This window comes from Salvia hispanica, chromosome 5 (genome assembly GCF_029641045.1).
Source record: "Salvia hispanica isolate PSC_SH4W2 chromosome 5, Shi_PSC_v1, whole genome shotgun sequence".
NCBI classification, from domain to species: domain Eukaryota; kingdom Viridiplantae; phylum Streptophyta; class Magnoliopsida; order Lamiales; family Lamiaceae; genus Salvia; species Salvia hispanica.
This window is the reverse complement of record NC_142696.1, coordinates 10,071,905-10,093,163: the sequence shown is the minus strand read 5'-3', so window position 1 is coordinate 10,093,163 and position 21,259 is coordinate 10,071,905. Positions and strand designations below refer to the sequence as shown.

Sequence of the window (21,259 nt, the reverse complement as noted above, 5' to 3'; positions counted from 1 at the left end):
TCGGCACGTTTAAGATTGTGGGACCCGCTCATCACCGGCTCGTGGAGATTGTCATACTTTTTGTCCTCGTACTCGACAACAGCTAATCGAGTGTCGGACCACATCAAGACCAACTGAACGGAAAAAAAAAATGAACGCACTCGCAAAAAAAGGGGTGCAACACGAGGACTTCCCAGGGGGTCACCCATCCTAGTACTACTCTCGCCCAAGCACGCTTAACCTCGGAGTTCTGATGGGATCCGGTGCATTAGTGCTGGTATGATCGCACCCATCAATAGCCTCGCACTTTATTCTGTCATAGCGTACGCTCCCGTGCGCTGGTTCTGATCCCCCACCCTTCACACAGGCATAACTTTTGATCCGGAAGGAGTTACGGGACCCACAGCATATCACCGCGAAGCTCTCGCCGAGCCCCACGTTCTGAGCAACGGGTACAGCCCGTGGCTACTCTGGGAAGCAAAAAGAGGCCGTTTCGAGCCATTTCGAACACTTTTAGTTCGCAGCTACAGTTTTTCGGCACGTTTAAGATTGTGGGACCCGCTCATCACCGGCTCGTGGAGATTGTCGTACTTTTTGTCCTCGTACTCGACAACCACTAATCGAGTGTCGGACCACATCAAGACCAACTGAACGGAAAAAAAAATGAACGCACTCGCAAAAAAAGGGGTGCAACAGGGGGTCACCCATCCTAGTACTACTCTCGCCCAAGCACGCTTAACTTCGGAGTTCTGATGGGATCCGGTGCATTAGTGCTGGTATGATCGCACCCATCAATAGCCCCGCACTTTACTCTTTCATAGCGTACGCTCCCGTGCGCAGGTTCTGATCCCCCACCCTCCAGACGGGTATAACTTTTGATCGGGAAGGAGTTACGGGACCCACAACATATCACCGCGAAGCTCTCGCCGAGCCCCACGGGTCACCCATCCTAGTACTACTCTCGCCCAAGCACGCTTAACTTCGGAGTTCTGATGGGATCCGGTGCATTAGTGCTGGTATGATCGCACCCATCAATAGCCCCGCACTTTATTCTTTCATAGCGTACGCTCCCGTGCGCAGGTTCTGATCCCCCACCCTCCAGACGGGTATAACTTTTGATCGGGAAGGAGTTACGGGACCCACAACATATCACCGCGAAGCTCTCGCCGAGCCCCACGTTCTGAGCTACGGGTACAGCCCGTGGCTACTCCGGGAAGCAAAAAGAGGCCGTTTCGAGCCATTTCGAACACTTTTAGTTCGCAGCTACTGTTTTTCGGCACGTTTAAGATTGTGGGACCCGCTCATCACCGGCTCGTGGAGATTGTCATACTTTTTGTCCTCGTACTCGACAACAGCTAATCGAGTGTCGGACCACATCAAGACCAACTGAACGGAAAAAAAAAATGAACGCACTCGCAAAAAAAGGGGTGCAACACGAGGACTTCCCAGGGGGTCACCCATCCTAGTACTACTCTCGCCCAAGCACGCTTAACCTCGGAGTTCTGATGGGATCCGGTGCATTAGTGCTGGTATGATCGCACCCATCAATAGCCTCGCACTTTATTCTGTCATAGCGTACGCTCCCGTGCGCAGGTTCTGATCCCCCACCCTTCACACAGGCATAACTTTTGATCCGGAAGGAGTTACGGGACCCACAGCATATCACCGCGAAGCTCTCGCCGAGCCCCACGTTCTGAGCTACGTGTACAGCCCGTGGCTACTCCGGGAAGAAAAAAGAGGCCGTTTCGAGCCATTTCGAATACTTTTAGTTCGCAGCTACTGTTTTTCGGCACGTTTGAGATTGTGGGACCCGCTCGTCACCGGCTCGTGGAGTTTGTCGTAATTTTTGTCCTCGTGCTCGACAACAGCTAATCGAGTGTCGGACCACATCAAGACCAACTGAATGGAAAAAAAAAATGAACGCACTCGCAAAAAAAGGGATGCAACACAAGGACTTCCCAGGGGGTCACCCATCCTAGTAGTACTCTCGCCCAAGCACGCATAACTTCGGAGTTCTGATGGGATTCGGTGCATTAGTGCTGGTATGATCGCACCCATCAATAGCCTCGCACTTTATTCTTTCATAGCGTACGCTCCCGTGCGCAGGTTCTGATCCCCCACCCTTCACACAGGCATAACTTTTGATCCGGAAGGAGTTACGGGACCCACAGCATATCACCGCGAAGCTCTCGCCGAGCCCCACGTTCTGAGCTACGTGTACAGCCCGTGGCTACTCCGGGAAGCAAAAAGAGGCCGTTTCGAGCCATTTCGAACACTTTTAATTCGCAGCTACTGTTTTTCGGCACGTTTAAGATTGTGGGACCCACTCGTCACCGGCTCGTGGAGTTTGTCGTACTTTTTTGTCCTCGTACTCGACAACAGCTAATCGAGTGTCGGACCACATCAAGACCAACTGAACGGAAAAAAAAAATGAACGCACTCGCAAAAAAAGGGGTGCAACACGAGCACTTCCCAGGGGGTCACCCATCCTAGTACTACTCTCGCCCAAGCACGCTTAACTTCGGAGTTCTGATGGGATCCGGTGCATTAGTGCTGGTATGATCGCACCCATCAATAACCCCGCACTTTATTCTTTCATAGCGTACGCTCCCGTGCGCAGGTTCTGATCCCCCACCCTTCACACAGGCATAACTTTTGATCCGGAAGGAGTTACGGGACCCACAGCATATCACCGCGAAGCTCTCGCCGAGCCCCACGTTCTGAGCTACGGGTACAGCCTGTGGCTACTCCGGGAAGCAAAAAGTGGCCGTTTCGAGCCATTTCGAACACTTTTAGTTCGCAGCTACTGTTTTTTCGGCACGTTTAAGATTGTGGGACCCGCTCGTCACCGGCTTGTGGAGATTGTCGTACTTTTTGTCCTCGTACTCGACAACAGCTAATCGAGTGTCGGACCACATCAAGACCAACTGAACGGAAAAAAAAAAATGAACGCACTCGCAAAAAAAGGGACGAACACAAGGACTTCCCAGGGGGTCACCCATCCTAGTAGTACTCTCGCCCAAGCACGCATAACTTCGGAGTTCTGATGGGATCCGGTGCATTAGTGCTGGTATGATCGCACCCATCAATAGCCTCGCACTTTATTCTTTCATAGCGTACGCTCCCGTGCGCAGGTTCTGATCCCCCACCCTTCACACAGGCATAACTTTTGATCCGGAAGGAGTTACGGGACCCACAGCATATCACCGCGAAGCTCTCGCCGAGCCCCAAGTTCTGAGCTAAGTGTACAGCCCGTGGCTACTCCGGGAAGCAAACAGAGGCCGTTTCGAGCCATTTCGAACACTTTTAGTTCGCAGCTACTGTTTTCCGGCACGTTTAAGATTGTGGGACCCGCCCGTCACCGGCTCGGGGAGATTGTCGTACTTTTTGTCCTCGTACTCGACAACAGCTAATCGAGTGTCGGACCACATCAAAACCAACTGAACGGAAAAAAAAAATGAACGCACTCGCAAAAAAAGGGGTGCAACACGAGGACTTCCCAGGGGGTCACCCATCCTAGTACTACTCTCGCCCAAGCAAGCATAACTTCGGAGTTCTGATGGGATCCGGTGCATTAGTGCTGGTATGATCGCACCCATCAATAGCCTCGCACTTTATTCTGTCATAGCGTACGCTCCCGTGCGCAGGTTCTGATCCCCCACCCTTCACACAGGCATAACTTTTGATCCGGAAGGAGTTACGGGACCCACAGCATATCACCGCGAAGCTCTCGCCGAGCCCCACGTTCTGAGCTAAGTGTACAGCCCGTGGCTACTCCGGGAAGCAAAAAGAGGCCGTTTCGAGCCATTTCGAACACTTTTAGTTCGCAGCTACTGTTTTTCGGCACGTTTAAGATTGTGGGACCCGCTCGTCACCGGCTCGTGGAGTTTGTCGTACTTTTTGTCCTCGTACTCGACAACAGCTAATCGAGTGTCGGACCACATCAAGACCAACTGAACGGAAAAAAAAAATGAACGCACTCGCAAAAAAAGGGGTGCAACACGAGGACTTCCCAGGGGGTCACCCATCCTAGTACTACTCTCGCCCAAGAACGCTTAACTTCGGAGTTCTGATGGGATCCGGTGCATTAGGGCTGGTATGATCGCACCCATCAATAGCCTCGCACTTTATTCTTTCATATCGTACGCTCCCGTGCGCAGGTTCTGATCCCCCACCCTTCACACAGGCATAACTTTTGATCCGGAAGGAGTTACGGGACCCACAGCATATCACCGCGAAGCTCTCGCCGAGCCCCACGTTCTGAGCTACGGGTACAGCCCGTGGCTACTCCGGGAAGCAAAAAGAGGCCGTTTCGAGCCATTTCGAACACTTTTAGTTCGCAGCTACAGTTTTTCGGCACGTTTAAGATTGTGGGACCCGCTCATCACCGGCTCGTGGAGATTGTCGTACTTTTTGTCCTCGTACTCGACAACCACTAATCGAGTGTCGGACCACATCAAGACCAACTGAATGGAAAAAAAAAATGAACGCACTCGCAAAAAAAGGGATGCAACACAAGGACTTCCCAGGGGGTCACCCATCCTAGTAGTACTCTCGCCCAAGCACGCATAACTTCGGAGTTCTGATGGGATTCGGTGCATTAGTGCTGGTATGATCGCACCCATCAATAGCCTCGCACTTTATTCTTTCATAGCGTACGCTCCCGTGCGCAGGTTCTGATCCCCCACCCTTCACACAGGCATAACTTTTGATCCGGAAGGAGTTACGGGACCCACAGCATATCACCGCGAAGCTCTCGCCGAGCCCCACGTTCTGAGCTACGTGTACAGCCCGTGGCTACTCCGGGAAGCAAAAAGAGGCCGTTTCGAGCCATTTCGAACACTTTTAATTCGCAGCTACTGTTTTTCGGCACGTTTAAGATTGTGGGACCCACTCGTCACCGGCTCGTGGAGTTTGTCGTACTTTTTTGTCCTCGTACTCGACAACAGCTAATCGAGTGTCGGACCACATCAAGACCAACTGAACGGAAAAAAAAAATGAACGCACTCGCAAAAAAAGGGGTGCAACACGAGCACTTCCCAGGGGGTCACCCATCCTAGTACTACTCTCGCCCAAGCACGCTTAACTTCGGAGTTCTGATGGGATCCGGTGCATTAGTGCTGGTATGATCGCACCCATCAATAACCCCGCACTTTATTCTTTCATAGCGTACGCTCCCGTGCGCAGGTTCTGATCCCCCACCCTTCACACAGGCATAACTTTTGATCCGGAAGGAGTTACGGGACCCACAGCATATCACCGCGAAGCTCTCGCCGAGCCCCACGTTCTGAGCTACGGGTACAGCCTGTGGCTACTCCGGGAAGCAAAAAGTGGCCGTTTCGAGCCATTTCGAACACTTTTAGTTCGCAGCTACTGTTTTTTCGGCACGTTTAAGATTGTGGGACCCGCTCGTCACCGGCTTGTGGAGATTGTCGTACTTTTTGTCCTCGTACTCGACAACAGCTAATCGAGTGTCGGACCACATCAAGACCAACTGAACGGAAAAAAAAAAATGAACGCACTCGCAAAAAAAGGGACGAACACAAGGACTTCCCAGGGGGTCACCCATCCTAGTAGTACTCTCGCCCAAGCACGCATAACTTCGGAGTTCTGATGGGATCCGGTGCATTAGTGCTGGTATGATCGCACCCATCAATAGCCTCGCACTTTATTCTTTCATAGCGTACGCTCCCGTGCGCAGGTTCTGATCCCCCACCCTTCACACAGGCATAACTTTTGATCCGGAAGGAGTTACGGGACCCACAGCATATCACCGCGAAGCTCTCGCCGAGCCCCAAGTTCTGAGCTAAGTGTACAGCCCGTGGCTACTCCGGGAAGCAAACAGAGGCCGTTTCGAGCCATTTCGAACACTTTTAGTTCGCAGCTACTGTTTTCCGGCACGTTTAAGATTGTGGGACCCGCCCGTCACCGGCTCGGGGAGATTGTCGTACTTTTTGTCCTCGTACTCGACAACAGCTAATCGAGTGTCGGACCACATCAAAACCAACTGAACGGAAAAAAAAAATGAACGCACTCGCAAAAAAAGGGGTGCAACACGAGGACTTCCCAGGGGGTCACCCATCCTAGTACTACTCTCGCCCAAGCAAGCATAACTTCGGAGTTCTGATGGGATCCGGTGCATTAGTGCTGGTATGATCGCACCCATCAATAGCCTCGCACTTTATTCTGTCATAGCGTACGCTCCCGTGCGCAGGTTCTGATCCCCCACCCTTCACACAGGCATAACTTTTGATCCGGAAGGAGTTACGGGACCCACAGCATATCACCGCGAAGCTCTCGCCGAGCCCCACGTTCTGAGCTAAGTGTACAGCCCGTGGCTACTCCGGGAAGCAAAAAGAGGCCGTTTCGAGCCATTTCGAACACTTTTAGTTCGCAGCTACTGTTTTTCGGCACGTTTAAGATTGTGGGACCCGCTCGTCACCGGCTCGTGGAGTTTGTCGTACTTTTTGTCCTCGTACTCGACAACAGCTAATCGAGTGTCGGACCACATCAAGACCAACTGAACGGAAAAAAAAAATGAACGCACTCGCAAAAAAAGGGGTGCAACACGAGGACTTCCCAGGGGGTCACCCATCCTAGTACTACTCTCGCCCAAGAACGCTTAACTTCGGAGTTCTGATGGGATCCGGTGCATTAGGGCTGGTATGATCGCACCCATCAATAGCCTCGCACTTTATTCTTTCATATCGTACGCTCCCGTGCGCAGGTTCTGATCCCCCACCCTTCACACAGGCATAACTTTTGATCCGGAAGGAGTTACGGGACCCACAGCATATCACCGCGAAGCTCTCGCCGAGCCCCACGTTCTGAGCTACGGGTACAGCCCGTGGCTACTCCGGGAAGCAAAAAGAGGCCGTTTCGAGCCATTTCGAACACTTTTAGTTCGCAGCTACAGTTTTTCGGCACGTTTAAGATTGTGGGACCCGCTCATCACCGGCTCGTGGAGATTGTCGTACTTTTTGTCCTCGTACTCGACAACCACTAATCGAGTGTCGGACCACATCAAGACCAACTGAACGGAAAAAAAATGAACGCACTCGCAAAAAAAGGGGTGCAACATGGGGTCACCCATCCTAGTACTACTCTCGCCCAAGCACGCTTAACTTCGGAGTTCTGATGGGATCCGGTGCATTAGTGCTGGTATGATCGCACCCATCAATAACCCCGCACTTTATTCTTTCATAGCGTACGCTCCCGTGCGCAGGTTCTGATCCCCCACCCTTCACACAGGCATAACTTTTGATCCGGAAGGAGTTACGGGACCCACAGCATATCACCGCGAAGCTCTCGCCGAGCCCCACGTTCTGAGCTACGGGTACAGCCTGTGGCTACTCCGGGAAGCAAAAAGTGGCCGTTTCGAGCCATTTCGAACACTTTTAGTTCGCAGCTACTGTTTTTTCGGCACGTTTAAGATTGTGGGACCCGCTCGTCACCGGCTTGTGGAGATTGTCGTACTTTTTGTCCTCGTACTCGACAACAGCTAATCGAGTCTCGGACCACATCAAGACCAACTGAACGGAAAAAAAAAATGAACGCACTCGCAAAAAAAGGGATGAACACAAGGACTTCCCAGGGGGTCACCCATCCTAGTAGTACTCTCGCCCAAGCACGCATAACTTCGGAGTTCTGATGGGATCCGGTGCATTAGTGCTGGTATGATCGCACCCATCAATAGCCTCGCACTTTATTCTTTCATAGCGTACGCTCCCGTGCGCAGGTTCTGATCCCCCACCCTTCACACAGGCATAACTTTTGATCCGGAAGGAGTTACGGGACCCACAGCATATCACCGCGAAGCTCTCGCCGAGCCCCACGTTCTGAGCTAAGTGTACAGCCCGTGGCTACTCCGGGAAGCAAATAGAGGCCGTTTCGAGCCATTTCGAACACTTTTAGTTCGCAGCTACTGTTTTCCGGCACGTTTAAGATTGTGGGACCCGCCCGTCACCGGCTCGGGGAGATTGTCGTACTTTTTGTCCTCGTACTCGACAACAGCTAATCGAGTGTCGGACCACATCAAAACCAACTGAACGGAAAAAAAAAATGAACGCACTCGCAAAAAAAGGGGTGCAACACGAGGACTTCCCAGGGGGTCACCCATCCTAGTACTACTCTCGCCCAAGCAAGCATAACTTCGGAGTTCTGATGGGATCCGGTGCATTAGTGCTGGTATGATCGCACCCATCAATAGCCTCGCACTTTATTCTGTCATAGCGTACGCTCCCGTGCGCAGGTTCTGATCCCCCACCCTTCACACAGGCATAACTTTTGATCCGGAAGGAGTTACGGGACCCACAGCATATCACCGCGAAGCTCTCGCCGAGCCCCACGTTCTGAGCTAAGTGTACAGCCCGTGGCTACTCCGGGAAGCAAAAAGAGGCCGTTTCGAGCCATTTCGAACACTTTTAGTTCGCAGCTACTGTTTTTCGGCACGTTTAAGATTGTGGGACCCGCTCGTCACCGGCTCGTGGAGTTTGTCGTACTTTTTGTCCTCGTACTCGACAACAGCTAATCGAGTGTCGGACCACATCAAGACCAACTGAACGGAAAAAAAAAATGAACGCACTCGCAAAAAAAGGGGTGCAACACGAGGACTTCCCAGGGGGTCACCCATCCTAGTACTACTCTCGCCCAAGAACGCTTAACTTCGGAGTTCTGATGGGATCCGGTGCATTAGGGCTGGTATGATCGCACCCATCAATAGCCTCGCACTTTATTCTTTCATATCGTACGCTCCCGTGCGCAGGTTCTGATCCCCCACCCTTCACACAGGCATAACTTTTGATCCGGAAGGAGTTACGGGACCCACAGCATATCACCGCGAAGCTCTCGCCGAGCCCCACGTTCTGAGCTACGGGTACAGCCCGTGGCTACTCCGGGAAGCAAAAAGAGGCCGTTTCGAGCCATTTCGAACACTTTTAGTTCGCAGCTACAGTTTTTCGGCACGTTTAAGATTGTGGGACCCGCTCATCACCGGCTCGTGGAGATTGTCGTACTTTTTGTCCTCGTACTCGACAACCACTAATCGAGTGTCGGACCACATCAAGACCAACTGAACGGAAAAAAAATGAACGCACTCGCAAAAAAAGGGGTGCAACAGGGGGTCACCCATCCTAGTACTACTCTCGCCCAAGCACGCTTAACTTCGGAGTTCTGATGGGATCCGGTGCATTAGTGCTGGTATGATCGCACCCATCAATAGCCCCGCACTTTATTCTTTCATAGCGTACGCTCCCGTGCGCAGGTTCTGATCCCCCACCCTTCTCACAGGCATAACTTTTGATCCGGAAGGAGTTACGGGACCCACAGCATATCACCGCGAAGCTCTCGCCGAGCCCCACGTTCTGAGCTACGGGTACAGCCCGTGGCTACTCCGGGAAGCAAAAAGAGGCCGTTTCGAGCCATTTCGAACACTTTTAGTTCGCAGCCACTGTTTTTCGGCACGTTTAAGATTGTGGGACCCGCTCGTCACCGGCTCGAGGAGATTGTCGTACTTTTTGTCCTCGTACTCGACAACCACTAATCGAGTGTCGGACCACATCAAGACCAACTGAACGGAAAAAAAATGAACGCACTCGCAAAAAAAGGGGTGCAACAGGGGGTCACCCATCCTAGTACTACTCTCGCCCAAGCACGCTTAACTTCGGAGTTCTGATGGGATCCGGTGCATTAGTGCTGGTATGATCGCACCCATCAATAGCCCCGCACTTTATTCTTTCATAGCGTACGCTCCCGTGTGCAGGTTCTGATCCCCCACCCTCCAGACGGGTATAACTTTTGATTGGGAATGAGTTACGGGACCCACAACATATCACCGCGAAGCTCTCGCCGAGCCCCACGTTCTGAGCTACGGGTACAGCCCGTGGCTACTCCGGGAAGCAAAAAGAGGCCGTTTCGAGCCATTTCGAACACTTTTAGTTCGCAGCCACTGTTTTTCGGCACGTTTAGGATTGTGGGACCCGCTCGTCACCGGCTCGTGGAGATTGTCGTACTTTTTGTCCTCGTACTCGACAACAGCTAATCGAGTGTCGGACCACATCAAGACCAACTGAACGGAAAAAAAAAATGAACGCACTCGCAAAAAAAGGGGTGCAACACAAGGACTTCCCAGGGGGTCACCCATCCTAGTACTACTCTCGCCCAAGCACGCATAACTTCGGAGTTCTGATGGGATCCGGTGCATTAGTGCTGGTATGATCGCACCCATCAATAGCCTCGCACTTTATTCTGTCATAGCGTACGCTCCCGTGCGCAGGTTCTGATCCCCCACCCTTCACACAGGCATAACTTTTGATCCGGAAGGAGTTACGGGACCCACAGCATATCACCGCGAAGCTCTCGCCGAGCCCCACGTTCTGAGCTACGGGTACAGCCCGTGGCTACTCTGGGAAGAAAAAAGAGGCCGTTTCGAGCCATTTCGAACACTTTTAGTTCGCAGCTACAGGTTTTCGGCACGTTTAAGATTGTGGGACCCGCTCATCACCGGCTCGTGGAGATTGTCGTACTTTTTGTCCTCGTACTCGACAACCACTAATCGAGTGTCGGACCACATCAAGACCAACTGAACGGAAAAAAAATGAACGCACTCGCAAAAAAAGGGGTGCAACAGGGGGTCACCCATCCTAGTACTACTCTCGCCCAAGCACGCTTAACTTCGGAGTTCTGATAGGATCCGGTGCATTAGTGTTGGTATGATCGCACCCATCAATAGCCCCGCACTTTATTCTTTCATAGCGTACGCTCCCGTGCGCAGGTTCTGATCCCCCACCCTCTAGACGGGTATAACTTTTGATCGGGAATGAGTTACGGGACCCACAACATATCACCGCGAAGCTCTCGCCGAGCCCCACGTTCTGAGCTACGGGTACAACCCGTGGCTACTCCGGGAAGCAAAAAGAGGCCGTTTCGAGCCATTTCGAACACTTTTAGTTCGCAGCTACTGTTTTTCGGCACGTTTAAGATTGTGGGACCCGCTCGTCACCGGCTCGTGGAGATTGTCGTACTTTTTGTCCTCGTACTCGACAACAGCTAATCGAGTGTCGGACCACATCAAGACCAACTGAACGGAAAAAAAAAATGAACGCACTCGCAAAAAAAGGGGTGCAACACAAGGACTTCCCAGGGAGTCACCCATCCTAGTACTACTCTCGCCCAAGCACGCTTAACTTCGTAGTTCTGATGGGATCCGGTGCATTAGGGATGGTATGATCGCACCCATCAATAGCCTCGCACTTTATTCTTTCATAGCGTACGCTCCCGTGCGCAGGTTCTGATCCCCCACCCTTCACACAGGCATAACTTTTGATCCGGAAGGAGTTACGGGACCCACAGAATATCACCGCGAAGCTGTCGCCGAGCCCCACGTTCTGAGCAACGGGTACAGCCCGTGGCTACTCTGGGAAGCAAAAAGAGGCCGTTTCGAGCCATTTCGAACACTTTTAGTTCGCAGCTACAGTTTTTCGGCACGTTTAAGATTGTGGGACCCGCTCATCACCGGCTCGTGGAGATTGTCGTACTTTTTGTCCTCGTACTCGACAACCACTAATCGAGTGTCGGACCACATCAAGACCAACTGAACGGAAAAAAAAATGAACGCACTCGCAAAAAAAGGGGTGCAACAGGGGGTCACCCATCCTAGTACTACTCTCGCCCAAGCACGCTTAACTTCGGAGTTCTGATGGGATCCGGTGCATTAGTGCTGGTATGATCGCACCCATCAATAGCCCCGCACTTTACTCTTTCATAGCGTACGCTCCCGTGCGCAGGTTCTGATCCCCCACCCTCCAGACGGGTATAACTTTTGATCGGGAAGGAGTTACGGGACCCACAACATATCACCGCGAAGCTCTCGCCGAGCCCCACGGGTCACCCATCCTAGTACTACTCTCGCCCAAGCACGCTTAACTTCGGAGTTCTGATGGGATCCGGTGCATTAGTGCTGGTATGATCGCACCCATCAATAGCCCCGCACTTTATTCTTTCATAGCGTACGCTCCCGTGCGCAGGTTCTGATCCCCCACCCTCCAGACGGGTATAACTTTTGATCGGGAAGGAGTTACGGGACCCACAACATATCACCGCGAAGCTCTCGCCGAGCCCCACGTTCTGAGCTACGGGTACAGCCCGTGGCTACTCCGGGAAGCAAAAAGAGGCCGTTTCGAGCCATTTCGAACACTTTTAGTTCGCAGCTACAGTTTTCCGGCACGTTTAAGATTGTGGGACCCGCTCATCACCGGCTCGTGGAGATTGTCGTACTTTTTGTCCTCGTACTCGACAACCACTAATCGAGTGTCGGACCACATCAAGACCAACTGAACGGAAAAAAAATGAACGCACTCGCAAAAAAAGGGGTGCAACAGGGGGTCACCCATCCTAGTACTACTCTCGCCCAAGCACGCTTAACTTCGGAGTTCTGATGGGATCCGGTGCATTAGTGCTGGTATGATCGCACCCATCAATAGCCCCGCACTTTACTCTTTCATAGCGTACGCTCCCGTGCGCAGGTTCTGATCCCCCACCCTCCAGACGGGTATAACTTTTGATCGGGAAGGAGTTACGGGACCCACAACATATCACCGCGAAGCTCTCGCCGAGCCCCACGTTCTGAGCTATGGGTACAACCCGTGGCTACTCCGGGAAGCAAAAAGAGGCCGTTTCGAGCCATTTCGAACACTTTTAGTTCGCAGCTACTGTTTTTCGGCACGTTTAAGATTGTGGGACCCGCTCGTCACCGGCTCGTGGAGATTGTCGTACTTTTTGTCCTCGTACTCGACAACAGCTAATCGAGTGTCGGACCACATCAAGACCAACTGAACGGAAAAAAAAAATGAACGCACTCGCAAAAAAAGGGGTGCAACACAAGGACTTCCCAGGGAGTCACCCATCCTAGTACTACTCTCGCCCAAGCACGCTTAACTTCGGAGTTCTGATGGGATCCGGTGCATTAGGGATGGTATGATCGCACCCATCAATAGCCTCGCACTTTATTCTTTCATAGCGTACGCTCCCGTGCGCAGGTTCTGATCCCCCACCCTTCACACAGGCATAACTTTTGATCCGGAAGGAGTTACGGGACCCACAGCATATCACCGCGAAGCTCTCGCCGAGCCCCACGTTCTGAGCAACGGGTACAGCCCGTGGCTACTCCGGGAAGCAAAAAGAGGCCGTTTCGAGCCATTTCGAACACTTTTAGTTCGCAGCCACTGTTTTTCGGCACGTTTAAGATTGTGGGACCCGCTCGTCACCGGCTCGTGGAGATTGTCGTACTTTTTGTCCTCGTACTCGACAACAGCTAATCGAGTGTCGGACCACATCAAGACCAACTGAACGGAAAAAAAAAATGAACGCACTCGCAAAAAAAGGGGTGCAACACAAGGACTTCCCAGGGGGTCACCCATCCTAGTACTACTCTCGCCCAAGCACGCATAACTTCGGAGTTCTGATGGGATCCGGTGCATTAGTGCTGGTATGATCGCACCCATCAATAGCCTCGCACTTTATTCTGTCATAGCGTACGCTCCCGTGCGCAGGTTCTGATCCCCCACCCTTCACACAGGCATAACTTTTGATCCGGAAGGAGTTACGGGACCCACAGCATATCACCGCGAAGCTCTCGCCGAGCCCCACGTTCTGAGCTACGGGTACAGCCCGTGGCTACTCTGGGAAGCAAAAAGAGGCCGTTTCGAGCCATTTCGAACACTTTTAGTTTGCAGCTACAGGTTTTCGGCACGTTTAAGATTGTGGGACCCGCTCATCACCGGCTCGTGGAGATTGTCGTACTTTTTGTCCTCGTACTCGACAACCACTAATCGAGTGTCGGACCACATCAAGACCAACTGAACGGAAAAAAAATGAACGCACTCGCAAAAAAAGGGGTGCAACAGGGGGTCACCCATCCTAGTACTACTCTCGCCCAAGCACGCTTAACTTCGGAGTTCTGATAGGATCCGGTGCATTAGTGTTGGTATGATCGCACCCATCAATAGCCCCGCACTTTATTCTTTCATAGCGTACGCTCCCGTGCGCAGGTTCTGATCCCCCACCCTCTAGACGGGTATAACTTTTGATCGGGAATGAGTTACGGGACCCACAACATATCACCGCGAAGCTCTCGCCGAGCCCCACGTTCTGAGCTACGGGTACAACCCGTGGCTACTCCGGGAAGCAAAAAGAGGCCGTTTCGAGCCATTTCGAACACTTTTAGTTCGCAGCTACTGTTTTTCGGCACGTTTAAGATTGTGGGACCCGCTCGTCACCGGCTCGTGGAGATTGTCGTACTTTTTGTCCTCGTACTCGACAACAGCTAATCGAGTGTCGGACCACATCAAGACCAACTGAACGGAAAAAAAAAATGAACGCACTCGCAAAAAAAGGGGTGCAACACAAGGACTTCCCAGGGAGTCACCCATCCTAGTACTACTCTCGCCCAAGCACGCTTAACTTCGGAGTTCTGATGGGATCCGGTGCATTAGGGATGGTATGATCGCACCCATCAATAGCCTCGCACTTTATTCTTTCATAGCGTACGCTCCCGTGCGCAGGTTCTGATCCCCCACCCTTCACACAGGCATAACTTTTGATCCGGAAGGAGTTACGGGACCCACAGAATATCACCGCGAAGCTGTCGCCGAGCCCCACGTTCTGAGCAACGGGTACAGCCCGTGGCTACTCTGGGAAGCAAAAAGAGGCCGTTTCGAGCCATTTCGAACACTTTTAGTTCGCAGCTACAGTTTTTCGTCACGTTTAAGATTGTGGGACCCGCTCATCACCGGCTCGTGGAGATTGTCGTACTTTTTATCCTCGTACTCGACAACCACTAATCGAGTGTCGGACCACATCAAGACCAACTGAACGGAAAAAAAAATGAACGCACTCGCAAAAAAAGGGGTGCAACAGGGGGTCACCCATCCTAGTACTACTCTCGCCCAAGCACGCTTAACTTCGGAGTTCTGATGGGATCCGGTGCATTAGTGCTGGTATGATCGCACCCATCAATAGCCCCGCACTTTACTCTTTCATAGCGTACGCTCCCGTGCGCAGGTTCTGATCCCCCACCCTCCAGACGGGTATAACTTTTGATCGGGAAGGAGTTACGGGACCCACAACATATCACCGCGAAGCTCTCGCCGAGCCCCACGTTCTGAGCTACGGGTACAACCCGTGGCTACTCCGGGAAGCAAAAAGAGGCCGTTTCGAGCCATTTCGAACACTTTTAGTTCGCAGCTACTGTTTTTCGGCACGTTTAAGATTGTGGGACCCGCTCGTCACCGGCTCGTGGAGATTGTCGTACTTTTTGTCCTCGTACTCGACAACAGCTAATCGAGTGTCGGACCACATCAAGACCAACTGAACGGAAAAAAAAAATGAACGCACTCGCAAAAAAAGGGGTGCAACACAAGGACTTCCCAGGGAGTCACCCATCCTAGTACTACTCTCGCCCAAGCACGCTTAACTTCGGAGTTCTGATGGGATCCGGTGCATTAGGGATGGTATGATCGCACCCATCAATAGCCTCGCACTTTATTCTTTCATAGCGTACGCTCCCGTGCGCAGGTTCTGATCCCCCACCCTTCACACAGGCATAACTTTTGATCCGGAAGGAGTTACGGGACCCACAGCATATCACCGCGAAGCTCTCGCCGAGCCCCACGTTCTGAGCAACGGGTACAGCCCGTGGCTACTCTGGGAAGCAAAAAGAGGCCGTTTCGAGCCATTTCGAACACTTTTAGTTCGCAGCTACAGTTTTCCGGCACGTTTAAGATTGTGGGACCCGCTCATCACCGGCTCGTGGAGATTGTCGTACTTTTTGTCCTCGTACTCGACAACCACTAATCGAGTGTCGGACCACATCAAGACCAACTGAACGGAAAAAAAATGAACGCACTCGCAAAAAAAGGGGTGCAACAGGGGGTCACCCATCCTAGTACTACTCTCGCCCAAGCACGCTTAACTTCGGAGTTCTGATGGGATCCGGTGCATTAGTGCTGGTATGATCGCACCCATCAATAGCCCCGCACTTTATTCTTTCATAGCGTACGCTCCCGTGCGCAGGTTCTGATCCCCCACCCTCCAGACGGGTATAACTTTTGATCGGGAAGGAGTTACGGGACCCACAACATATCACCGCGAAGCTCTCGCCGAGCCCCACGTTCTGAGCTACGGGTACAGCCCGTGGCTACTCCGGGAAGCAAAAAGAGGCCGTTTCGAGCCATTTCGAACACTTTTAGTTCGCAGCTACTGTTTTTCGGCACGTTTAAGATTGTGGGACCCGCTCATCACCGGCTCGTGGAGATTGTCATACTTTTTGTCCTCGTACTCGACAACAGCTAATCGAGTGTCGGACCACATCAAGACCAACTGAACGGAAAAAAAAAATGAACGCACTCGCAAAAAAAGGGGTGCAACACAAGGACATCCCAGGGGGTCACCCATCCTAGTACTACTCTCGCCCAAGCACGCATAACTTCGGAGTTCTGATAGGATCCGGTGCATTAGTGCTGGTATGATCGCACCCATCAATAGCCTCGCACTTTATTCTTTCATAGCGTACGCTCCCGTGCGCAGGTTCTGATCCCCCACCCTTCACACAGGCATAACTTTTGATCCGGAAGGAGTTACGGGACCCACAACATATCACCGCGAAGCTCTCGCCGAGCCCCACATTCTGAGCTACGTGTACAGCCCGTGGCTACTCCGGGAAGCAAACAGAGGCCGTTTCGAGCCATTTCGAACACTTTTAGTTCGCAGCTACTGTTTTTCGGCACGTTTAAGATTGTGGGACCCGCTCGTCACGGGCTCGTGGAGTTTGTCGTACTTTTTGTCCTAGTACTCGACAACAGCTAATCGAGTGTCGGACCACATCAAGACCAACTGAACGGAAAAAAAAATGAACGCACTCGCAAAAAAAGGGGTGCAACACGAGGACTTCCCAGGGGGTCACCCATCCTAGTACTACTCTCGCCCAAGCACGCTTAACCTCGGAGTTCTGATGGGATCCGGTGCATTAGTGCTGGTATGATCGCACCCATCAATAGCCCCGCACTTTATTCTTTCATAGCGTACGCTCCCGTGCGCAGGTTCTGATCCCCCACCCTCTAGACGGGTATAACTTTTGATCGGGAATGAGTTACGGGACCCACAACATATCACCGCGAAGCTCTCGCCGAGCCCCACGTTCTGAGCTACGGGTACAACCCGTGGCTACTCCGGGAAGCAAAAAGAGGCCGTTTCGAGCCATTTCGAACACTTTTAGTTCGCAGCTACTGTTTTTCGGCACGTTTAAGATTGTGGGACCCGCTCGTCACCGGCTCGTGGAGATTGTCGTACTTTTTGTCCTCGTACTCGACAACAGCTAATCGAGTGTCGGACCACATCAAGACCAACTGAACGGAAAAAAAACATGAACGCACTCGCAAAAAAAGGGGTGCAACACAAGGACTTCCCAGGGAGTCACCCATCCTAGTACTACTCTCGCCCAAGCACGCTTAACTTCGGAGTTCTGATGGGATCCGGTGCATTAGAGCTGGTATGATCGCACCCATCAATAGCCTCGCACTTTATTCTTTCATAGCGTACGCTCCCGTGCGCAGGTTCTGCTCCCCCACCCTTCACACAGGCATAACTTTTGATCCGGAAGGAGTTACGGGACCCACAGAATATCACCGCGAAGCTCTCGCCGAGCCCCACGTTCTGAGCGACGGGTACAGCCCGTGGCTACTCTGGGAAGCAAAAAGAGGCCGTTTCGAGCCATTTCGAACACTTTTAGTTCGCAGCTACAGTTTTTCGGCACGTTTAAGATTGTGGGACCCGCTCATCACCGGCTCGTGGAGATTGTCGTACTTTTTGTCCTCGTACTCGACAACCACTAATCGAGTGTCGGACCACATCAAGACCAACTGAACGGAAAAAAAAATGAACGCACTCGCAAAAAAAGGGGTGCAACAGGGGGTCACCCATCCTAGTACTACTCTCGCCCAAGCACGCTTAACTTCGGAGTTCTGATGGGATCCGGTGCATTAGTGCTGGTATGATCGCACCCATCAATAGCCCCGCACTTTACTCTTTCATAGCGTACGCTCCCGTGCGCAGGTTCTGATCCCCCACCCTCCAGACGGGTATAACTTTTGATCGGGAAGGAGTTACGGGACCCACAACATATCACCGCGAAGCTCTCGCCGAGCCCCACGGGTCACCCATCCTAGTACTACTCTCGCCCAAGCACGCTTAACTTCGGAGTTCTGATGGGATCCGGTGCATTAGTGCTGGTATGATCGCACCCATCAATAGCCCCGCACTTTATTCTTTCATAGCGTACGCTCCCGTGCGCAGGTTCTGATCCCCCACCCTCCAGACGGGTATAACTTTTGATCGGGAAGGAGTTACGGGACCCACAACATATCACCGCGAAGCTCTCGCCGAGCCCCACGTTCTGAGCTACGGGTACAACCCGTGGCTACTCCGGGAAGCAAAAAGAGGCCATTTCGAGCCATTTCGAACACTTTTAGTTCGCAGCTACTGTTTTTCGGCACGTTTAAGATTGTGGGACCCGCTCGTCACCGGCTCGTGGAGATTGTCGTACTTTTTGTCCTCGTACTCGACAACAGCTAATCGAGTGTCGGACCACATCAAGACCAACTGAACGGAAAAAAAAAATGAACGCACTCGCAAAAAAAGGGGTGCAACACAAGGACTTCCCAGGGAGTCACCCATCCTAGTACTACTCTCGCCCAAGCACGCTTAACTTCGGAGTTCTGATGGGATCCGGTGCATTAGGGCTGGTATGATCGCACCAATCAATAGCCTCGCACTTTATTCTTTCATAGCGTACGCTCCCGTGCGCAGGTTCTGATCCCCCACCCTTCACACAGGCATAACTTTTGATCCGGAAGGAGTTACGGGACCCACAGCATATCACCGCGAAGCTCTCGCCGAGCCCCACGTTCTGAGCAACGGGTACAGCCCGTGGCTACTCTGGGAAGCAAAAAGAGGCCATTTCGAGCCATTTCGAACACTTTTAGTTCGCAGCTACTGTTTTTCGGCACGTTTAAGATTGTGGGACCCGCTCGTCACGGGCTCGTGGAGTTTGTCGTACTTTTTGTCCTCGTACTCGACAACAGCTAATCGAGTGTCGGACCACATCAAGACCAACTGAACGGAAAAAAAAAATGAACGCACTCGCAAGAAAAGGGGTGCAACACAAGGACTTCCCAGGGAGTCACCCATCCTAGTACTACTCTCGCCCAAGCACGCTTAACTTCGGAGTTCTGATGGGATCCGGTGCATTAGGGCTGGTATGATCGCACCCATCAATAGCCTCGCACTTTATTCTTTCATAGCGTACGCTCCCGTGCGCAGGTTCTGATCCCCCACCCTTCACACAGGCATAACTTTTGATCCGGAAGGAGTTACGGGACCCACAGCATATCACCGCGAAGCTCTCGCCGAGCCCCACGTTCTGAGCAACGGGTACAGCCCGTGGCTACTCTGGGAAGCAAAAAGAGGCCGTTTCGAGCCATTTCGAACACTTTTAGTTCGCAGCTACAGTTTTTCGGCACGTTTTAGATTGTGGGACCCGCTCATCACCGGCTCGTGGAGATTGTCGTACTTTTTGTCCTCGTACTCGACAACCACTAATCGAGTGTCGGACCACATCAAGACCAACTGAACGGAAAAAAAACGAACGCACTCGCAAAAAAAGGGGTGCAACAGGGGGTCACCCATCCTAGTACTACTCTCGCCCAAGCACGCTTAACTTCGGAGTTCTGATGGGATCCGGTGCATTAGTGCTGGTATGATCGCACCCATCAATAGCCCCGCACTTTATTCTTTCATAGCGTACGCTCCCGTGCGCAGGTTCTGATCCCCCACCCTCCAGACGGGTATAACTTTTGATCGGGAAGGAGTTACGGGACCCACAACATATCACCGCGAAGCTCTCGCCGAGCCCCACGTTCTGAGCTACGGGTACAGCCCGTGGCTACTCCGGGAAGCAAAAAGAGGCCGTTTCGAGCCATTTCGAACACTTTTAGTTCGCAGCTACTGTTTTTCGGCACGTTTAAGATTGTGGGACCCGCTCATCACCGGCTCGTGGAGATTGTCATACTTTTTGTCCTCGTACTCGACAACAGCTAATCGAGTGTCGGACCACATCAAGACCAACTGAACGGAAAAAAAAAATGAACGCACTCGCAAAAAAAGGGGTGCAACACAAGGACATCCCAGGGGGTCACCCATCCTAGTACTACTCTCGCCCAAGCACGCATAACTTCGGAGTTCTGATGGGATCCGGTGCATTAGTGCTGGTATGATCGCACCCATCAATAGCCTCGCACTTTATTCTTTCATAGCGTACGCTCCCGTGCGCAGGTTCTGATCCCCCACCCTTCACACAGGCATAACTTTTGATCCGGAAGGAGTTACGGGACCCACAGCATATCACCGCGAAGCTCTCGCCGAGCCCCACGGGTCACCCATCCTAGTACTACTCTCGCCCAAGCACGCTTAACTTCGGAGTTCTGATGGGATCCGGTGCATTAGTGCTGGTATGATCGCACCCATCAATAGCCCCGCACTTTATTCTTTCATAGCGTACGCTCCCGTGCGCAGGTTCTGATCCCCCATCCTCCAGACGGGTATAACTTTTGATCGGGAAGGAGTTACGGGACCCACAACATATCACCGCGAAGCTCTCGCCGAGCCCCACGTTCTGAGCTACGGGTACAGCCCGTGGCTACTCCGGGAAGCAAAAAGAGGCCGTTTCGAGCCATTTCGAACACTTTTAGTTCGCAGCTACTGTTTTTCGGCACGTTTAAGATTGTGGGACCCGCTCATCACCGGCTCGTGGAGATTGTCATACTTTTTGTCCTCGTACTCGACAACAGCTAATCGAGTGTCGGACCACATCAAGACCAACTGAACGGAAAAAAAAAATGAACGCACTCGCCAAAAAAGGGGTGCAACACAAGGACATCCCAGGGGGTCACCCATCCTAGTACTACTCTCGCCCAAGCACGCATAACTTCGGAGTTCTGATGGGATCCGGTGCATTAGTGCTGGTATGATCGCACCCATCAATAGCCTCGCACTTTATTCTTTCATAGCGTACGCTCCCGTGCGCAGGTTCTGATCCCCCACCCTTCACACAGGCATAACTTTTGATCCGGAAGGAGTTACGGGACCCACAGCATATCACCGCGAAGCTCTCGCCGAGCCCCACGTTCTGAGCTACGTGTACAGCCCGTGGCTACTCCGGGAAGCAAAAAGA

General features: G+C 52.3%; 21 non-coding genes and 17 pseudogenes across 21 annotated transcripts; all 38 read right to left on the bottom strand.

The window, feature by feature from the left end:
• Window positions 1-151: 151 nt before the first annotated feature.
• Window positions 152-270, bottom strand: LOC148925454 (5S ribosomal RNA). The gene has a single exon (XR_016131832.1). It is a non-coding gene; the product is annotated as a 5S ribosomal RNA (ribosomal RNA).
• Window positions 271-663: 393 nt separating this feature from the next.
• On the bottom strand, window positions 664-769 carry LOC148925453 (5S ribosomal RNA; annotated as a pseudogene).
• A 634-nt stretch (window positions 770-1,403) lies between these two features.
• LOC148925452 (5S ribosomal RNA) lies at window positions 1,404-1,522 on the bottom strand. The gene has a single exon (XR_016131831.1). It is a non-coding gene; the product is annotated as a 5S ribosomal RNA (ribosomal RNA).
• A 394-nt stretch (window positions 1,523-1,916) lies between these two features.
• Window positions 1,917-2,035, bottom strand: LOC148925451 (5S ribosomal RNA; annotated as a pseudogene).
• Window positions 2,036-2,430: 395 nt separating this feature from the next.
• On the bottom strand, window positions 2,431-2,549 carry LOC148925450 (5S ribosomal RNA). Its single transcript, XR_016131341.1, has one exon. It is a non-coding gene; the product is annotated as a 5S ribosomal RNA (ribosomal RNA).
• A 394-nt stretch (window positions 2,550-2,943) lies between these two features.
• LOC148925449 (5S ribosomal RNA) lies at window positions 2,944-3,063 on the bottom strand (annotated as a pseudogene).
• A 394-nt stretch (window positions 3,064-3,457) lies between these two features.
• Window positions 3,458-3,576, bottom strand: LOC148925448 (5S ribosomal RNA). Its single transcript, XR_016131379.1, has one exon. It is a non-coding gene; the product is annotated as a 5S ribosomal RNA (ribosomal RNA).
• A 394-nt stretch (window positions 3,577-3,970) lies between these two features.
• On the bottom strand, window positions 3,971-4,089 carry LOC148925447 (5S ribosomal RNA). Its single transcript, XR_016131284.1, has one exon. It is a non-coding gene; the product is annotated as a 5S ribosomal RNA (ribosomal RNA).
• Window positions 4,090-4,483: 394 nt separating this feature from the next.
• Window positions 4,484-4,602, bottom strand: LOC148925446 (5S ribosomal RNA; annotated as a pseudogene).
• A 395-nt stretch (window positions 4,603-4,997) lies between these two features.
• On the bottom strand, window positions 4,998-5,116 carry LOC148925445 (5S ribosomal RNA). The gene has a single exon (XR_016131330.1). It is a non-coding gene; the product is annotated as a 5S ribosomal RNA (ribosomal RNA).
• A 394-nt stretch (window positions 5,117-5,510) lies between these two features.
• Window positions 5,511-5,630, bottom strand: LOC148925444 (5S ribosomal RNA; annotated as a pseudogene).
• Window positions 5,631-6,024: 394 nt separating this feature from the next.
• On the bottom strand, window positions 6,025-6,143 carry LOC148925443 (5S ribosomal RNA). Its single transcript, XR_016131378.1, has one exon. It is a non-coding gene; the product is annotated as a 5S ribosomal RNA (ribosomal RNA).
• A 394-nt stretch (window positions 6,144-6,537) lies between these two features.
• LOC148925442 (5S ribosomal RNA) lies at window positions 6,538-6,656 on the bottom strand. The gene has a single exon (XR_016131283.1). It is a non-coding gene; the product is annotated as a 5S ribosomal RNA (ribosomal RNA).
• Window positions 6,657-7,048: 392 nt separating this feature from the next.
• Window positions 7,049-7,154, bottom strand: LOC148925441 (5S ribosomal RNA; annotated as a pseudogene).
• A 395-nt stretch (window positions 7,155-7,549) lies between these two features.
• On the bottom strand, window positions 7,550-7,667 carry LOC148925440 (5S ribosomal RNA; annotated as a pseudogene).
• Window positions 7,668-8,061: 394 nt separating this feature from the next.
• Window positions 8,062-8,180, bottom strand: LOC148925439 (5S ribosomal RNA). Its single transcript, XR_016131377.1, has one exon. It is a non-coding gene; the product is annotated as a 5S ribosomal RNA (ribosomal RNA).
• Window positions 8,181-8,574: 394 nt separating this feature from the next.
• LOC148925438 (5S ribosomal RNA) lies at window positions 8,575-8,693 on the bottom strand. The gene has a single exon (XR_016131282.1). It is a non-coding gene; the product is annotated as a 5S ribosomal RNA (ribosomal RNA).
• Window positions 8,694-9,085: 392 nt separating this feature from the next.
• LOC148925437 (5S ribosomal RNA) lies at window positions 9,086-9,191 on the bottom strand (annotated as a pseudogene).
• A 392-nt stretch (window positions 9,192-9,583) lies between these two features.
• On the bottom strand, window positions 9,584-9,689 carry LOC148925436 (5S ribosomal RNA; annotated as a pseudogene).
• Window positions 9,690-10,083: 394 nt separating this feature from the next.
• On the bottom strand, window positions 10,084-10,202 carry LOC148925435 (5S ribosomal RNA). The gene has a single exon (XR_016131097.1). It is a non-coding gene; the product is annotated as a 5S ribosomal RNA (ribosomal RNA).
• Window positions 10,203-11,094: 892 nt separating this feature from the next.
• On the bottom strand, window positions 11,095-11,213 carry LOC148925434 (5S ribosomal RNA; annotated as a pseudogene).
• Window positions 11,214-11,606: 393 nt separating this feature from the next.
• On the bottom strand, window positions 11,607-11,712 carry LOC148925433 (5S ribosomal RNA; annotated as a pseudogene).
• Window positions 11,713-12,344: 632 nt separating this feature from the next.
• On the bottom strand, window positions 12,345-12,450 carry LOC148925432 (5S ribosomal RNA; annotated as a pseudogene).
• Window positions 12,451-12,844: 394 nt separating this feature from the next.
• Window positions 12,845-12,963, bottom strand: LOC148925431 (5S ribosomal RNA). The gene has a single exon (XR_016131668.1). It is a non-coding gene; the product is annotated as a 5S ribosomal RNA (ribosomal RNA).
• A 394-nt stretch (window positions 12,964-13,357) lies between these two features.
• Window positions 13,358-13,476, bottom strand: LOC148925430 (5S ribosomal RNA). Its single transcript, XR_016131096.1, has one exon. It is a non-coding gene; the product is annotated as a 5S ribosomal RNA (ribosomal RNA).
• An 892-nt stretch (window positions 13,477-14,368) lies between these two features.
• On the bottom strand, window positions 14,369-14,487 carry LOC148925429 (5S ribosomal RNA). Its single transcript, XR_016131667.1, has one exon. It is a non-coding gene; the product is annotated as a 5S ribosomal RNA (ribosomal RNA).
• A 393-nt stretch (window positions 14,488-14,880) lies between these two features.
• Window positions 14,881-14,986, bottom strand: LOC148925428 (5S ribosomal RNA; annotated as a pseudogene).
• Window positions 14,987-15,380: 394 nt separating this feature from the next.
• Window positions 15,381-15,499, bottom strand: LOC148925427 (5S ribosomal RNA). The gene has a single exon (XR_016131666.1). It is a non-coding gene; the product is annotated as a 5S ribosomal RNA (ribosomal RNA).
• A 392-nt stretch (window positions 15,500-15,891) lies between these two features.
• Window positions 15,892-15,997, bottom strand: LOC148925426 (5S ribosomal RNA; annotated as a pseudogene).
• A 394-nt stretch (window positions 15,998-16,391) lies between these two features.
• On the bottom strand, window positions 16,392-16,510 carry LOC148925425 (5S ribosomal RNA; annotated as a pseudogene).
• A 393-nt stretch (window positions 16,511-16,903) lies between these two features.
• LOC148925424 (5S ribosomal RNA) lies at window positions 16,904-17,022 on the bottom strand. Its single transcript, XR_016131830.1, has one exon. It is a non-coding gene; the product is annotated as a 5S ribosomal RNA (ribosomal RNA).
• Window positions 17,023-17,416: 394 nt separating this feature from the next.
• LOC148925423 (5S ribosomal RNA) lies at window positions 17,417-17,535 on the bottom strand. Its single transcript, XR_016131168.1, has one exon. It is a non-coding gene; the product is annotated as a 5S ribosomal RNA (ribosomal RNA).
• Window positions 17,536-17,928: 393 nt separating this feature from the next.
• Window positions 17,929-18,034, bottom strand: LOC148925422 (5S ribosomal RNA; annotated as a pseudogene).
• Window positions 18,035-18,668: 634 nt separating this feature from the next.
• Window positions 18,669-18,787, bottom strand: LOC148925421 (5S ribosomal RNA). Its single transcript, XR_016131558.1, has one exon. It is a non-coding gene; the product is annotated as a 5S ribosomal RNA (ribosomal RNA).
• Window positions 18,788-19,181: 394 nt separating this feature from the next.
• On the bottom strand, window positions 19,182-19,300 carry LOC148925420 (5S ribosomal RNA). The gene has a single exon (XR_016131322.1). It is a non-coding gene; the product is annotated as a 5S ribosomal RNA (ribosomal RNA).
• Window positions 19,301-19,692: 392 nt separating this feature from the next.
• Window positions 19,693-19,798, bottom strand: LOC148925419 (5S ribosomal RNA; annotated as a pseudogene).
• A 394-nt stretch (window positions 19,799-20,192) lies between these two features.
• Window positions 20,193-20,311, bottom strand: LOC148925418 (5S ribosomal RNA). Its single transcript, XR_016131570.1, has one exon. It is a non-coding gene; the product is annotated as a 5S ribosomal RNA (ribosomal RNA).
• Window positions 20,312-20,945: 634 nt separating this feature from the next.
• On the bottom strand, window positions 20,946-21,064 carry LOC148925417 (5S ribosomal RNA). The gene has a single exon (XR_016131569.1). It is a non-coding gene; the product is annotated as a 5S ribosomal RNA (ribosomal RNA).
• Between the last annotated feature and the right edge of the window lie 195 nt (window positions 21,065-21,259).